The sequence below is a fragment of the Triticum aestivum genome, chromosome 7B (genome assembly GCF_018294505.1).
Source record: "Triticum aestivum cultivar Chinese Spring chromosome 7B, IWGSC CS RefSeq v2.1, whole genome shotgun sequence".
In the NCBI taxonomy this organism is placed as follows: Eukaryota; Viridiplantae; Streptophyta; class Magnoliopsida; order Poales; family Poaceae; genus Triticum; species Triticum aestivum.
This window is the reverse complement of record NC_057813.1, coordinates 534,502,119-534,519,698: the sequence shown is the minus strand read 5'-3', so window position 1 is coordinate 534,519,698 and position 17,580 is coordinate 534,502,119. Positions and strand designations below refer to the sequence as shown.

The following is a 17,580-nucleotide window of genomic DNA, read 5'->3' as shown; positions in this document are numbered from 1 at the left end:
TCCCCACCTGAATATATTGCCACTCAAAAGGGGAATTCGAGAATTACAACATAGGATTGTTACAACGTCAGCTTTTTAGGGAATAGCTGAGGATAAGAAGTGAAGCCATTGCTTAGCGAATAAATTGTCTTCCTTCTTTTTGAACCGAAAAACCCATAAAGAGAAGTCAGCAACAATGTTGCGTAGCGTGGTCCCGAGGGAGTGATCGTCGTTCCTGAATACTAGAGCATTTCTTGAGTCCCATATTTTCCAAGAGATGGACAGAGCTACCGACGACCAAATGTTGGGGTTGAGGCCATGAAGCGTTGGGTGTTGGAGCAGATCATCAAGAGAGTTTGGAGCCTGCAGTCCCAAGGAGGACCAGACTTGTGTAGCATAAGAACATTTGGAGATGAGGTGGAGCGCGTCTTCATGAGGGTCCTGACAGCGAGGGCATGCTGCAGACTGGGCAATGTGCTTGCGAAACAAGTTGCCCTTCGTGTTCAGCCGATCGCGGAGGAGAAGCCATGCGAAGATCTTGACCTTGATCGGGACTTTTGAAGCCCAAACAAGATCATGGTGTGGGTCGGTGTAGTCTTCAGCAACAATAGAGGAGTAAGCATTCTTGGCAGAGAATGGCAGGCCATGGGTGAGAGACCGTTCGTCCGGTTGGTCCACCTGTTGGAAGTCCTGCAACAACAACAGCACACAATCCAGCTCGCGAGCAGCAGCATTAGACAGACGGTTCCCCAGGTTCGTCAATAAGCTGGTTTGCCACACAGTAGCCACTAAAACCTTGTCATCAATGGAGTGCGAGAAGAGGTTTGGGAAAACTTTTTGTAGTGGTGACTGTAGAAGCCATTTATCCAGCCAGAAGAAAGTGGAGAGGCCATTGTATGTGATGACGAAGGAGTGCTCAATTAGCAGTGGCAAGTTGCTGTTGATAACCTTCCATAAAAAGGAAGGACGTGTAGTTTTTGCACCTATGCCAAGAGGATGCTGGTGATTGTACCACTGGGTCCAAGGTATATTTGGGTGTTGCAGAATTTTGGAGGAGAATTTCATGAGCAAGCAGCGGTTTTGAATCTCAAGATTTTTAATGCCTAGACCACCAGAAACTTTAGGTTTGCAAACGTTTTTCCACGCGACAAGGCAGCTTGCCCCAGTGCACGTAGATTCGTTAGACCAGAAGAAGGCCCTCCGAATAGCGTCAAGTTTTGCTAAGATGGATTTAGGAAGCCTGAAGACTGACATAAAATAAATTGTTAAGGAGTCGAGGACCGCAGTCAGAAGGGTGAGCCTGGCCCCCCGTGAGAGGAGGCGTGCCACCCATCCGAAGAGGAATTTCCGAAAGTTATCTATGATCGGGTCGAAGGCCGTCAGTGGTAATTTTGTAGGGGATAGTGGAAGGCCTAGGTAGACTAGCGGAAAGGAGGATGGTGAGCATCCAATAGCAGCAGCAATGTTGTTTTGTGTGGCTGAGTCTGTAGCAATTGTGAGGAGAGCTATTTTGTGAAAGTTGATTACCAACCCCGTTGCAAGGGCGAAATCATGAAGGTTTTTTTTGAGAAGCAAGGTGGCTGTCTCACTAGCAGCAGCGATTATGAGGGTATCGTCCGCGTATTGCAGTGTCACTGGTGGTTCATTTGGTCGTAGCGGGTGGCAGAGAACGTTAGATTGGAAGGCTTTGGCTATTAGTCTTTGAAGTACATCAGCGACGATGATGAACAGGTACGGAGAGAATGGGTCTCCTTGCCTAAGACCACATCTACATTGAATCCATGGCCCCGGAACTCCATTCAAAAGAATAGCCGTTTTTCCAGTGTATAGGATGTTTTGGACCCATGCGCAGAAGATGGAAGGGAAACCGCGGGCTTTTAAAATTTGAATGAGGGAGGACCAGCATATGGAATCAAATGCTTTCCTGAAGTCCAGTTTAAAAACCATGGTCGGAGCTTTGCGAGAGTGGCACGTACTGAGAATGTCCTCAACATAAATGAAGTTTTCAGCAATGTTACGCCCATGAAGGAAGCCCGTCTGATCGTAATGGATGAGAAGCAGTATGAGAGGTTTAACTCTATTTGTGAGGATTTTGGCGACTGCTTTTGGCGTGCAGTTTTGGAGGGAGATAGGCCTAAACGCATCAGGAGCAGTTGGCGCCTGAGTTTTTGGTAGAAGGACCATGAAGGCCCGGTTGAAGCGTTCGAGAGAGCCGGTTTGATCCTGGAAGGCAGCGAAGAATGGTAGGATGGATGGTTTGATGATATTCCAATATTTTCTGAAGAAGATGGGCCCGAAGCCGTCTGGTCCAGGGCTGGCATTGGTGTTCATGGAGAGAAAAGCTTGATGGATTTCGTCGTGGGAGAAGGGAAGAGTTAGATCACGTAGCTGAGGGAGGGCTGTGGGGTATAGCTACAGAAGACTGAAATTCCACGTTGCATGTTTAGTGGTTCCTATCAATTGGTTGAAAAAATCTTTTAAAATGTGAGCTTTTTGTTCGTGGAGAAAAACTTCAGTGTTCTTGTGAATGAGCATGGGGATTTTGTTTGATCTCGATCGCTGGGTGGCCGAAGCATGGAAGAATCTAGTGTTCTCGTCGCCGTCAACGGCCATTCTGACCTTCCCCCTTTGTTTCCAGAAGGAGATTTTTTGTTTGATAGTTAGTTGAAGCAGAGTGGAGAGCGAGAGCCGTAATTTTTGTTCGAGCGGGAGGAGTGGAGCGATTTCCTCGTTTAAATCAAGGGCCTGGATGGCCAGTTTGCAGTTTGTTTCTCGTTGGTGGATGGGCTTCAGTGTTTTGGCCCAAGATTTTAGGGCCGCTCGCGTAGATTTAATGCATAAGGCTAGGGAGGCAGCAGGGTCCATGTTGGGCCCCCGATGTGCAGCGATGGGCTCCCAACAGTCATGTACAACATCTGCACATTTTGAAAATGAAGCCCAGAATCGTTCAAACCAAAAAAGGCGGGAAGATGGGATAGACGTGGATACTGTGACAAGTAGTGGTACGTGATCAGAAATGAATCTAGTGAGAGAGGTTAGATGTGAGTTTGGGAAGATAGCATCCCAAGCGAGGTTGATTAGAACCATATCCAGTCGGATTAGAGTGGGAGTCTGCCTTTTGTTTGACCATGTGAATTCTTTGTCAAGGAGTGGTAGTTCTAAGAGAGCAAGTTGATCAATTGTATCGTTAAAAGTGTCGGCCTCCGATCTTCGGAAGTTGTTGTTGCTGCGTTTGTAAGGGAATCTGGTGATGTTGAAGTCTCCTATTAGGAGCCAGGGAGAATGATGTGGTGGTTCAATTAGTTTTAGTTCGTCAAGGAATGCCATCTTTAGGTCTCGTTGCGAAGGTGCGTACACGTTTGTAACAAAGATGTTGTGAGGTGATGCAAGACATGATAGTGTTAAAGTTGTTGTGAAGCGGTTATGTTCTGTTGATGAGCGAGAAGCATCTAGAGTTGGTGGCCGAAAGAATGCCGCCCGCAGATCCCGTTGCGTCCAGGTGATTGTTAGAGTCGAGGAATCGTGGTAAAATCGATCGAAGCTTGATTGTGTCTGGTTTTTGTAACTTGGTTTCTTGAAGAAGGGCTATAGATGGGCGTAGGAGATTGATTTCAGAGAACACGTTAGCACATTTGTCATTATCACCTAATCAGCGTACATTCCAGGAGACGATAGAGTAGGAGGCGTTTTTCATAGTTGAAACTTGAGGCGGCACCTTACATAGGGGTATTGACCCGATCGACAACCATATCGGGTCAAGTTACAGTACGATAAACTGACAGAAGAAGGCATGAGCGCACTAACAGGTTGAGTCGTTCTAACATAGCAATTACTGAGCGGTGCTAAACACCGGATACATGGCCATGATAGGCCGCCAACCTCGTGGCCACAGTGTAGAGAGCAGATCATGGCGACCCCAGGTCACCAGAGCCCGAAGCAATATCCGCAACCACCTCCGGCGAGGCGCCGCAGGCAGCAACAACAGCAGCAAGATCATCAGGCGAGGCGAGGCCGTGAGCAGAGCCGTCGACGAGCCCAGACTCGTCGCAGAGACGAGCGTGGATCAGAGCGTCAGAAAGATCCTTGGACGCCGCAGCCAGGTTCAGCTTCTTTGCCTTAGAGCACATAGCCCTGGCAGTCATTGAGGAGTAGACAGGCGGCTCGATCTCAGCCAGCCTTGCGCTGCGCCTGGCCTTGATGCCAGAGTCGGTAGCCATCTTTGCGCGTCTGCTGATACGCCTGGCATGGCACTCGTGGGTGGGCTCCGGCGAGAGAAGGGTCGAGGGGGCAGATGGGGGATGTGGGGGAGACGGCGGAGCTGGGAGCGGCGGTGAAGGTGGTGGAGCTGGCAGGGCAAGCATAGGGAGAGAACGGCCTGGTCGAGTTCGTTCCTTAGCCAGATTGGGGGAGCGAGCAGGGGGAGCCCAAGGGGCATGAACAAGCATGGCGACAGGCATGCCATCGGCCATGACAGCCAGGATCGGAATGCCTTCGAGGGGCCGGTCCGCGGGAGATGGAGGAGGGCCCGTGGGAGACTCCGATGAGCATGCAAATGGGGACATGGCCGTGGCAATGTTTCTGATCTGAGAGATGGTGGAGGGTGAGAGGCGAGGGTTTGTTATGAGGGAGGAGAGGGAGCCATCGTCTCCATCCTCTGAGGAGAAGGGAGAAGCATCAGAACCATGGCGGAAGAGCGCACGGCTCTCGAGCTTGACTATGACAACGTCGTTGTCAGGGAGGCGCACCATAAGGCATGGGGGAAGCACGAAATCACGAGCAACCATAACCAGAGCGTGGACGCTCGAGTAGTCACGCTGAAAGCAGTGTTGGTCGGCGGAGACGAAATCTCCAAGGTGAGAGAAGAAGTAATCGACTCCCTCCGGGTGCCAGAGCTCGTCGGGGAAATCAAAAGCCTCGATCTCCGCCATGTGAATGAAGATGGCCGTGGATCTATTGTCGGCGTGCTCCGGGCGTTCAAAGAAGAGGGTGTTACCCTGGAAGTGGATTGGCCCATGGCCTGTGGCCGCGAGGCGCTCCTCCGCATTGGGAAAGGAGAGACGCCCGGCGCCACGCGCAGAGGAGGTGAGGCCGAACGTGGGGTTGTTTCGGTGGTGAGCAAGGGCTTGGCGAATGAACCTAAATGGATTGTGCATGGGGGTGGCGAGGTGCACGTAGGCTAGGTTGTCGACTTGCCTAACGAGGCAGCTGGGAGGGACGAGGAGAGGGATGTGGGGAGACGTGGGAGAGAAGCCAGAGGCTTCGGAGGGCATGGTGACTGGGGATGGTGGCGGAGGCGGTGAGAAGGATGGTGCCGGGGGGGATGAGGACGATGCACGCGGCCCGAAGATTAGCGGGAGGTGGAAGGGTGGCAGATCATTGGAAAGAACACAGTGGGAGCCGAACCAGATGGGAGCGCCGTTAGAGCGCGCGGAGCCGGCGGAAGAGCCGGAGGCGGTGTGGGTGCCCGTCGTGTGAGCCATTGAGCTGCAAGGAGGCCGCACAAAAGCGGGGTTAATATGAGGAGAAGGAGGCATAGAAGGGAAGAACGGGAGGAAGCGGACGGCCTTGCACCTGAAACTCCGGTGGCCGGAGCACCAGCAGCGAGAGCACCGTACGGGGTTGCGGCAGTCGGAGATAGTGTGATTGCTAGCAAGGCACCGAAAGCATCTAGTCTTCTTCTTTCGGCTGTAATGGTGGTGAATGTGTTTGAGGCTTGCTATCTGAGGTGAGGGGGATATATAGGCCGGAGAGGCCGATGGATGCGAGTGCGTGGATGCAGAGGCCCGAGGAGGGAAGCTCAGCAAAACCTCCCGGTAGGAGCGCGGGTCCTGAATCGGCGTGGAGATCGAAGATCGCAGAGAGGTGGCAGCAGTGGCAGGGGCGTGCGACTGGTTAATGGCGATCTCGGGACGAGGCTGAGGGGACTGGGCGGGGCGTAGGCTGGCGGAGGTAGGGGAGGCAGGTGGTGGACTAGACGCGATGATGGGCGCATGCGTGTGCATGCAAGCGTTGTTTTTGTCATGGTGGGTGGTGGCGCTGGGGGGTGATTGTGGGGCCCGTGAATCAGTGTCTGAAGGGTGTGGAGTTGGGTGAGAAGAGGCGCCTAGGGGATCGCGCGGGCCTCGCTGCCGACCGGAGGGCGGCTGGTGCGACTCGGGGGGGTGGGTCGATGTGTCAGTGTGATGTGATGTGTGGCGTGGAGGCGGGTCGATGGTGGCCGGCTCGTTTAAAATACAGGGCTGGTCTATGGAGGGAACGGTATAGCCACCTAGTTCGTCATTTTTTCTCTCTGGAGGAGGGATGCGGGGAGACCCGACGGGGGCGTCCGATCCAGGTGAGTGGCACACGTGTCCCAGGCCATCGATGGCATTGCGGTCAACATGGTCATCAGTAGTGGATTCCACGCAGGGAACAGTGCCGAGAATCTTGGCGTGCAGGAGAGATGGATCGTGTGGTAGGATTATAGTTGACGGATGCGGTCCAAGGCAGGACGAGCGGTGGGTAGGCAGGATGGGCATGGACGGTCCAATTGAGTCCGGTTCAAACACGACAGGTAGCGGTATTGATCGCACTGTTTGCGTAGCGTGGTCAAACGAGTCGAATAGTTGTAGTTCAAAATTCGAAAAAGGGATGGGCGCGACACGGAGGACTTCATTTCTGACCTGGTCCGAGTAGACATGCACTAGAAACAAGTTAGGAGCTAGCGTGGTGGCGTGGAAGGCCCGTTGAAACGAGAATTGGTGGTCTAGAGCATTATTGATCAAGGTTTCATTAGCACACACTGTTTTTGAGTAGAACACAATCCATATAGGGGTTGTTGGTTTGTGGGCTAAGCATGTGGTGGGCGTGGTGACAAGACAGTGGTACTTAGAGTAGATCAGCTTATTAAACGAAATGCCCGGTCGGAACGGTCGTACCTTTGCATGCGCTCGCTATGGAGAGAGTGGTGCGGAAGTCGCAGTAGGCCCAGCGGGTGGCCGACCGTTGGAGGTGCCAGGTCCCACCTGCATGGAGGACATGCACGGAGGGGAGCGTGGTTGGTCGTTGACGACGATGCAGGGAGGCGCCGACGATGAGCGAGGTGGCGACTGTGGCCGCCCCGCCAGCGATGCTGGCGAGCCGAGCGGCGCAACCGTAATGGTGGCGAACAGTCGAGGAGCCACAATTGGTGAGCATGCCGCCATGAGAGTGGCGACGATGTTGGAGGAGACTGGCGCTGCGAAGGCAGCGTTGGAGAGACGGTAAACGGCGATGGACTTCGCATGTCCCCCAAAGCGGAACGAGAGGAGGGTGGCGACGAGAGTTTCATCGACCATGAAGTCCGCTTTGTGGACGAAGAAGATGATAGAGTTGGGTGAGGCCGCGGCTGTTGGCGCCTCGAAAACCTTGGATGAGAATAGCTCAAGGATATTGAGCTCAAAGTCGATTCCGGGGGAGGGGGCGAAACGAAGCTGAGAGCGGAGAAACGCGTCAGCATGGCTGAAGCGGTCCCCGATGTCGAAAAGCTTTCTTCGGTGAAAGGGCTGTTGGTGTGTGGAGGTGTTTGGCGGTGGATAAGGAAGAAACTGAATGGAGTGGGTTTTTCCGGTGAGAATGGGTTCGGCGATGAGAGCTTGAACGATGCGCATGTGGGAGACAGAGATGCGAAAGAGCTGATCCTGAAGGCGAGTCACCTGGAAGGCGGGAGCGTTGCCGCCCAGGCAAGCTTGCATGAGGACAGCCACGAGAACCTCGTCGAGGTCGAGCGTGTCGTGGTGGACGTGCACCGAGAGGAAGCATGGAGCTTCATGGCGGCGCGGGTTGACGTGCATGGAGAGGCATCTCCACACCTGCGCCTGAAAATCCTCCCCCATCGCGTCGCCCACGCCGAGAGCAGCCCGCAGCGCCTTGTCGGAGGGGGAGTCATTCCAACGAAGAGGATCGTGGAAGGATGCGGTCGCCGGAGCCAGGGAGGAGGGGGTGGGATTGGTTGAGGTGTTGCCGGAGGAGAGCGGGAGGAGCGGGAGGGGAGGGAGGAGAGAAGCCATCACTCCTTATAATACTTTGCAGACCTGTCCTGCTTTTTGAATCAACCATATCGAGCAATACTATGGAATTAGTCAAATAATTGTGCATGTTTTGACAACAGGATGAATGAAAAGAAAATCAAATGGTTGTGGCAATCTGTCCATCATCATGACTGTTGACAGTCGCCACACCCACTGTTGGACTTCGATCTAGCACAACAGATAGCAGTATAAGCATCTTAATCTTGCGGTGTAATTTTTAATCCGTGGCAGCAGACGGGCATTGTGCTAGTCTAATAAGAATACACATTGTTGAACTTCATTGCTGGAATGGTTTACTATTGGGATGTGCCTTAGGAGCATCACCTATCAAGTGAAAACATAAGACATGAATTTGTAGTTGTATGTGTTTTGCCAAGAAAGGGTGGAACAATAAATATGTTCCTAGTACAGTACCAGTTTGTGTCACCTACTAGTAAAGGGACATTTCTCCTCAAATCGAAAGTTAATACATCGTTGTTTCTTACTAGGGGAAGATGGCCCTGGATGGTCAAGCACGTGGAAGATGGCTTTGTGGGCGCGCCTTCTTAACAGCGAAAATGCATACAGAATGATCCTGAAGTTAATCACGTTGGCTCCACCTGGTAAAAAAGTTGGGTTCGAAGGAGGACTGTACACCAATCTGTGGACAGCACACCCACCATTCCAGATCGATGGAAACTTTGGGTACGAAATGTTCTTACTTATTCAGTATACGATATATGCTTCATTCTGTCTGATCAGTTTGACAGTTTCCGGGTTGCGTAATTACCAATTAACCAACTCTGGGTATGTGGTTATGTGCCTGTTGTCTGAAAGTAATATTAGCATCTCCAATTCTGTACTGTCCTGCAGATTCTCAGCTGCGATCGCTGAAATGCTGCTTCAGAGCACTCCCACTGACCTGCATCTACTGCCCGCGCTTCCAAGCGACAAGTGGCCTGAAGGGTGTGTCAAAGGGCTGAGGGCCCGGGGTGACACCACTGTCAGCATCTTCTGGGAGAAAGGGGAGCTCCAGGAAGCAGTGCTGTGGTTTAACAACAGAGATAATTCAGTTTTACGGCTGCATTATGGCGGTCAAGTTGCTGAAGCCACAGTGGAAGCTGATAACGTTTACAGGTTCAATGGGATTTTACAGTGTGTCGAGACATGCCCCCTTGACAAATGCGCATTTTAGGGTGTGTGTGTGTGTGTGTGTGTGGCTTGGTCATTGTGTATGGACATATGTATATGAGTTGCTGTGTGGATAATAATTTAGTATGTATGGCTTGATTAAGAATAATGAGTTGGTGTGTGGGTAATAACTGTATGTATTGGCTTGGCTATCATGTGTGGGCATATGAATGAGTTGGTGTGTGATACATTTGGTGTATGGATACGATATTTCTCCTTGTTCTCAGTAAACAGTCAATGTTTGGAAACATACATAGCCTAGAACGATTTCCTTGTAAATGTATTATACTATGCCTCATTTGATTTCTGAAGCAAGCAGATTAGCCTTTGGCTGAATGAGATGAGACGAGTTTAACCTGAAGCAGGTTACACCATAACATAGCCCAAAAAAAACCAAACCAGTAACATGTCTAGTCAGAAATCTTAGAGAAAACTGTAAATATGATCTGCAAGTGTGTATATCACCAAAGTCAGACTGCTAATTATACAAGGTATGAACTGCCCGCTAATTAAACAAGGTCATTGACAGTGTACAGAGTCCACAGTAAGTGCCGAACGATATATGACGCCCAGAGTGTTAGACCCTGACCGATATGTGAGTGACAATTGTTATTAGCTCTAAGCGCGACCACCAAATCCTAATCAGAAAAGCAATAGCGTGTCCTCTCCATCCAAGCCATGTTGAGCATTTTAAGTTGCTTCACATGTTAGCTTTCCGCACCTTATGGAGGTTTGTCGCAGAAGTTGATGGCTTGACGCCTCAGCATTTTCTCTTTTCCGTTGGAACTCCTTTTCTGATAATGCTTCCATAGTTCAAGGCTTTTTTTTGTTTTGTTATTATAGTGTTTTTAATTTTTTGCTTACCACTCCTGAACACTGACACACGATTCAAACTCGAAAGAAAACTAAAAGAGAATAAAGAAATATGCCATTGATGTTAGTTTACTGTAAAACCCCTCCCCTCGCGTTATCCACTGAGGGGCTAACCCTAGCTGCCGGCGAGTGTTCCTCTCCTCCCTTCCCTTCCCTTGTCGCCTCTTGTCCGCGCCGTCGGGCAAAGCCCGGTGAGTGTTGGCGACGGGGAGGCCCTTTCTCTCGTGGCTCATGGGGGCTTGGCGCGGGCGGGCGCTCCCGAGCGGCGGCGCGACGCAGATCTGGGGCGCGGCGGCGCATGGCCGTGCTTGGCGGCGGAGCTCAAGCAGCAGGCCCTGGCGTGGAGGGCTGGACGCGGTAGTGCAAGAGGGATGCATGGCCGAGGTGGCGGCGTGGGCTTCGGCTGGATCTGCCCGCGGGCGGCGCGGGCTGCGGCGACTTTGTTTGAGGCGGGCCTGGTGGCCGATGGGCGGCTCAGGCAACGGTGCCTAGCGGCGGGGCTTCCTGGTGTCACGACAACGGTGCGGGTCAGTGTGTTGGCTCCTCTGGAGGCCTTCTTCGGCGGCAGGGTGCGGTCGATCCGTTGGCCTCGCCGGCAGACGGGTGGCTGCCTCTTCCTCGCGTGGATCTGGCTGGAGGCCGTGGTAGGGCGTCAGGTGTGACGCAGGGGAGGCTGCTGGAGGGATGGGTTAGCCCGACCACCCGTCGCCGGCGCATGGTGCGCTCGTGTGGACGAGCTCGGCTCCCCCTCCCCTTTTTCTAGGCCTAGCGCCTCTTGGCCGCAGATCGTTGTTCGGGGCGGGACGGTCACCGGCGGCTTCGATGGTGCTTGGGATCTGCTGGTCGACTCAAAGCCCGCACCTTTGATGGTCTCTGAAGTGTCTGGATGCAGGGCGGTGTCCTTGGTGACGGGAGCTGCGGGCTCGTGAGCAGAGCTCGTGGCTCGGGCGCGGACGAGATCGTTGTCATTGCCACGTAGGCGGCATGGGGGCGGGCTTTCGACGCTCTACGGTGGTGGTGCGACCGGTGCTGTCATGTCGGAACGTATGCCGGGTGGAGGCGGAGGGTGGTGGCCGGTGAAAACCTCGTCTGGTTCTGGCCAGACCGATGGCGGCGACGTCCATGCGTCGTTCTCTTCTTGAAGGCTCCATCTCGGTGGCCTTGCATCCTCTTTTTTACTCTGGGTGAAAACCTCGATTCACTGGATCGGGAGGTGGTGGCTCTCCATTGTCGTTTCTTTCCTGGAAGCATCGCTTTGGAGTCCCTGGTTCGTTGAGTAACGGCTTCATCTCCTCGCGTGACTCGTTCATGGTGGAGAGCTCCTTAGATCCTTGGCTATGCTCTTTTATCTACTTGTTGTTTGCTTTGGGGTATTTGGAGTAGCATTGTTGTTCGTCAACTCCCTTTGTATCCGCCTAGGGTGAGTGTGTGGAGTCGCGTTGTTTGCATTTGTATGTGATCATTTTTTTATATATAAAGTGGGGTGAAATTGTCACATCCCTAGTTCTCGTCTGCTCTGGGTTAGCTAGTCTTGTGTTGCATCATGTTTAAACTTTTCTTAAACCTGAAATGGGGAGCAACAAACCCCAGCACCCCCTTAAACCAATTAGGGTTTACTAAAATCATTTTCAATGAACCCAAAATGCCCTTCTAAAATGTTCATCATCTTTGCATTGGTCTAGAACCTCTCCCAAAAATGGTGCACATTTTTCTAGGCCATTCTGGATTTTTGAATTAAATCATATGATATTTGCATTTGGGCATTTAAATGTTATAAAATAGTTTAAATGCTCAAATAATCATAAACTAAAATGTTTGCTGTTGGTTATATCCCAAACAGTAGCATTGAGCAGTTTCATGATTTTTGGATCTGTTTAAGTATTTCTAATAAAGCCAACAAGTTACAGAATAATAGAAAAGAGAAATATTAGAGAGAGAGAGAACTCACCTGGCCTTACCTGCGGCCCAGTAGGAAGCCCACCTGGCCAGCCCTCTCTGGCAACCCAGCCCACCACCGCAGCTCTTGTCGTCTTCCTCCTCTGCCAGGAGGACAAGCAGCTGCATGCGGCGCGCACATCCACCCGTGGCTACCTCCTGCCTCCCTGTTGGCCTCCGTGGCGCCCTAAAGTCGTCCCCGAGCGCCACGCACCCCCTGAACCCCCCCTCTCATTGTGGATCCCCTCCTCCTCCTCTGCTCTCTCCCTCCCGCGATCGACCACGAGCACCCGAGAGCGCCGACGAGCACCACCGCGGCCATCGTCCACCCCTCGCCCCGTCGATGCTTCCAGAAGAACCGCCACGCCTTCCTCTTCGTCTCCACCAACCCACGTGACGCCGGCGCACCGCAGCGTCGTCTCCGCTGCCTTCATCACCGCTTCTGTCCGGCAATCGCCGCAGTCGATTCGTTGTCGACAACGCATCCCCGACCTCTCTCGCGCGCCATCGACCCTGCTGTGAGCTGATGCTTCATCTCCCCCTTCTACCCTGCTCGTGCATGCCCTCTAGCCATCGAGCCACCATGGCCGAAGCTCCCTGCCGTTGCGTTTGCCGCCGCCGGCGCTAGAGCTTGCGACGGTCATGTTCGAGCTTAGGGACGAGATCCTCACATCACCAGGAGTCCATAGAGCCCCTCCGCAAGCTTCCCCGTGCACCACAGCGATTAACCACCGAGGCCGAACTCCGGTCGCCACCTAGCTCCTCGTCGCCGCCTACTCCGGCCACCCCAGCCGCTGTCGCTCGCCTGGTTGGATGCAGCGCACCTTCAGCTACCCGTAGACGCAAGGCACACGCAAAACCGAGCCCCGTAGCGGTTTTCCGGCGAGCTTCCGCCGCGGCTTGAGGTCGTTCCCGGCCAAACTCCGGCGTGCCGACGTGGCCGCGTGATAGTGCTAAACACTGCCAGCTAACCACCCCACAGCCAGTGACAGTGGGCCCCGCAGCTAGTCAAAGCACGAGTCAACGCGGGATTAGCCCCTCAGTCACTGACCAGTGGGCCCGACAGGTCAGTTTGACCTGGGCTGACCCATTGACTCGCTGACGTCAGCCTGGTGTAGTGCTAACGTAGTAAGTGATTTTCCGGATTTTAAATAAACCAGGAAATTCCAGAAAATAGCTAAAACTTCTAAAAATCATAGAAATTATTCTGTAACTCCAAATGCAAAGATTTATATATGAAAAATGATCAGAGAAATCCAATCTATCCATCTGTACCATTTTCATGCATGTTAGAATAATTTATGACTACTGTTTAGGACAATTCATTTAAATGGCATTTGAATAATCACATATGGAGTTTGAATTTGAATCCTGTATTCAAACCAACTTCATTTAAATCGCTGTTAGTTACATTAGCTCAAATCACAACATATTGCCATGTCATGATCATGCATCATATTGTTGCATTGCATTGATTGTGTTTCCTCTCTATCGTCGGTAATTGTCCCCCCTCAGTAGACGTGGTACTGACGATGAGATCGCTGACACCGATGAAGAACTATACTATCTTCAGAAGTGCCAGGCAAGCAAAACCCCCTTGTTCATTCCGATACAATCCCACTCTCTCGCTCCTGCTCTCTTTTACTGCATTAGGACAACAACGATTTAACTGTTACATGCTGCGGTAGTTGAACCCATTTCCTCTGCATGACCTGTCATTGCCACAGTAAATAGATGAAACCCACTAGCATGAGTAGGAATTGTTTGAGCCCTGATGTGCCTACTTATTCATGCTTGTTTGTCATGCCTGCTACTGCTTAGAGTTGAGTCAGGTCTGATTCATCGGGGATGAATTGGACGTGGTGAACATGTTACTGTTGAGAGCTAAGTGTGTGAACACAATTTGGTAAAGGTAGCGGTGAGAGGCCATGTAGGAGTACATGGTGGGTTGTCTCATTGCAGCCATCCTCAGGAACTGAGTTCTGTGTTTGTGATCCATGAATAGCTACTACCACACATTGGGATCCTTAATTGACTCTCTCGACTTATTAATTGCCTTGATCTCTGTCCAGGAGTTGCAACTAGTTTCTGGTGTTTGTAGGTAGTGCTAGTAGTCTACCAAGTGGCACCCGATACAGGTGGGCTTGGGACAGACTAGGTGCAGCAGCACGGTGTAACACCCACAATGCGGCTATATCTCCCACGTGTCGAAGCACGACTTAGAGGCATAACCGCATGGTGGTTTTGTCGCAAGAAGGGTCATCTTCACACAATCCCATGTAATGAACAAGAATGGGATAAAGAGAGTTGGCTTACAATCGCCACTACTCACAATACATAATTAAGATCATACATCATTCAAATACACTCATAGACCGGCTACGGTCAAATTCAAATGAAAAGAAGACAACCCCAAATGCTAGATCCCCGATCGTCCCAATTGGGCTCCTCTACTGATCATCTGGAAACGAAACATAGTAACGACCAAGGGCCTCATCAAACTCCCACTTGAGCTCGGTTGCGCCATCTGCGCTGGTATCCTTGGCACCTGCATCTGTTTTGGTAGAATCTGTGGGTCACGCGGACTCAGCAATCTCACACCCGCGAGATCAAGACTATTTAAGCTCATAGGTAGGAAAAGGGGTAATGTGGTGGAGCTGCGGCAAGCACTAAGCATATATGGTGGCTAACATACGCAAGTGAGAGCGAGAAGAGAAGCAACGCATCGGTCGAGAAGCTAGAAGCGATCAAGAAGTGATCCTAAAACTACTTACGTAAAGCATAACTCAAACCGTGATCACTTCCCGGACTCCGCCGAGAAGAGACAATCACGGTTACACACACGGTTGATGCATTTTATTGAAGTCAAGTGTCAAGTTATCTACAACCGGACATTAACAAATTCTCATCTGCCTCATAACCGCGGGAACGGCTTTCAAAAGATAATATACCCTGCAGGGGTGTCCCAACTTAGCCCATCACAAGCTCTCACGGTCAATGAAGGATATACCTTCTCCCAGGAAGACCCGATCAGTCTCGGAATCCTGGTTCACAAGACATTTCGACAATGGTAAAACAAGACCAGCAAAGCCGCCCGAAGTGCCGACAAATCCCGATAGGATCTGCACATATCTCGTTCTCAGGGCACACCGGATGAGCCAGACGTCGGGTTGACATAGACCCTGGTTACCCAAGGGGCGCCAGACATCGCTCAGGTTGGACCAGCATTCGAAGGAACACTGGCCCGGGGGGTAAATAAAGATGACCCTCGGGCTCGCGAAAACCCAAGGGAAAAAGGCTTAGGTGGCAAATGGTAAAACCAAGTTTGGGCCTTGCTGGAGGAGTTTTATTCAAAGCAAACTGTCAAGGGGGTCCCATAAATCACCCAACCATGTAAGGAACGCAAAATCAAGGAACATAACACCGGTATGACGGAAACTAGGGCGGCAAGAGTGGAACAAGACACCAGGCATAAGGCCGAGCCTTCCACCCTTTACCATGTATATAAGGTGCATTAAACAAACAGGAGATATTGTGATATCCCAAAATATCCATGTTCCGACCAGGAACAAACTTCATCTTCACCTGCAACTAACAACACTATAAGAGGGGCTGAGCAAAAGCGGTGACATAGCCAAACAACAGTTTGCTAGGATAGGATGGTTAGAGGTTTGACATGGCAATAGAGAGGCATGATAAACAGTGGCAGATAGAGCTAACATAGCGGTAGAGCGAGCAACTAGCAAAGCAAAGATAGAAGTGATATCGAAGGTATGGTCATCTTGCCTGCAAGGTTCTCAGAGTTATCGAAGGCTTGATCCTCGTTAGCGTACTCAACAGGTTCCTCGTGCACGTACTCGTCTCCCGGCTCTACCCAAAGCAAGAACACAAGCAAAGGAACCACAATAAATCACGGAGCAATGCACAAGCAACATGATGCAATACATGTCATGATATGCGAGATGTGATATGCAATGCGTATGCATGCTCCGGAAGGGAAAATGATGAACAAGGCATCAACTTGGCAAACCTAGTATGCCGCTGGAAGGATGAGATGATTTCGGTTGAAATCGATATAAGGATCACCGGAAACGGATGCACGGTTTGCAAATGGCAAACAAAACAAGAAAGGTACAAATCTGCGATTAACAGCATGATGCTACTTAGCATGCAACAAGAAACTATGCTACAGCACCCCAACATACAAACAAAGCATATGGCAGTGATCTACAGGAGATTCTTAACAAAAGAGGAACACTGAGCTATGGCTAAATCAAACCATAACAGGTTCAAACAAGCATGGCAAAAGAGCAAAAATTATCAGGCTGGACATGGCATAAACAGCATCATGAAGCAATGTTCAGAGCAAGTTATCAACATGCTACAGGAACTTATAATAGCAAAACAAACCATGGCATGATTCTACTCAAAGCATAGATCAAAAGTCCCTTAGTGACCATGAGCCAAAAAGGACCAGAAAATATGATGGCACCCATGTAAACATAGCAAGTTTCGTTAACAGATTCAGCAAACAGAGCATGGCATTGGCAGAATTATGAAGGCATCTTCGCGAGCTCGATGCACTCACTACAGAGCATTTCATGATAAACTAAGCATACATCCATCAAGAATACATGGCATAGAAGCTATACATGGCAAGAACAACATCATAGCATACACGGATCAACTACAACAACCTTGGCAAAATTGAATAACATGTAAACAATCTGCCAGGAAACATTTTGTAGCAAAAGTAGAGCACGAAACTGACATGCTATACTACTCCATAATTGCAACAAGGGGCATGGATGGATAGAGCATTACCATATGTTCAAAATATCCTTACTGAAGTATCTCAAAATATGCATGGATCTCTCTGTAGCATCATGTTTACATGGCATCAAAATAACAGCAGAACAGGGACTAAAATCAGCAACATCGCGAAGCCTAGTTTGCAAGCTTGTGCTAGTCACCACATTGACCACAAAAATACATGGTAAGCACCTATGTAAATATGGCATGGCATAGATCAAAACACATGTAGGGCTCAAGTACATAAGATGCACACATCAATCATGGCAAAAATGACAAAAGTGCATGTTCTGATAAGAATCTGAAACTAACATTATGAAGCACTCTTCCAACAGCATTTCGGGCAACAAGATGAGCACAAATGAAAATGATGCAATGAGATGAAATGATGTACTATTCGAGATGAACAAATCGGTATGCTACACGTCCAAAACGGAGCCATGGGTGCAAAGTTATAACACGATGTACATAATACTGACAGAAGAATGACTTAGTGGAATTCGGGGGAGAAAGAAGTCAACCTAGGGTATGGATCTGGATCTGGATCGGACGTCGAGGCGGCCGGCAGCTCGCCGGAGCTGGGGAGGAGGAGATGAGGGCGGGCGGAGGAGGAGCTCGGGGCCGCCGGGGCGACCGGATCCGGCAGGGGACGGCGGAGGGCGGCGCGCGGGACGACGGCGCGTGGCGGCCGGAGCTTGGGGAGGCGACCGAGCGGGCGCGGCGCTCGCAGCCGGCGGCGACGGCGGGCGGCCGAGGCGGAGGC

The 17,580-nt window shown here is 51.0% G+C and overlaps 1 pseudogene; it reads left to right on the top strand.

The window, feature by feature from the left end:
* Window positions 1-9,288, top strand: part of LOC123156724 (alpha-L-fucosidase 2-like) — a 14,294-nt pseudogene extending 5,006 nt beyond the window's left edge.
* Window positions 9,289-17,580: the final 8,292 nt, after the last annotated feature.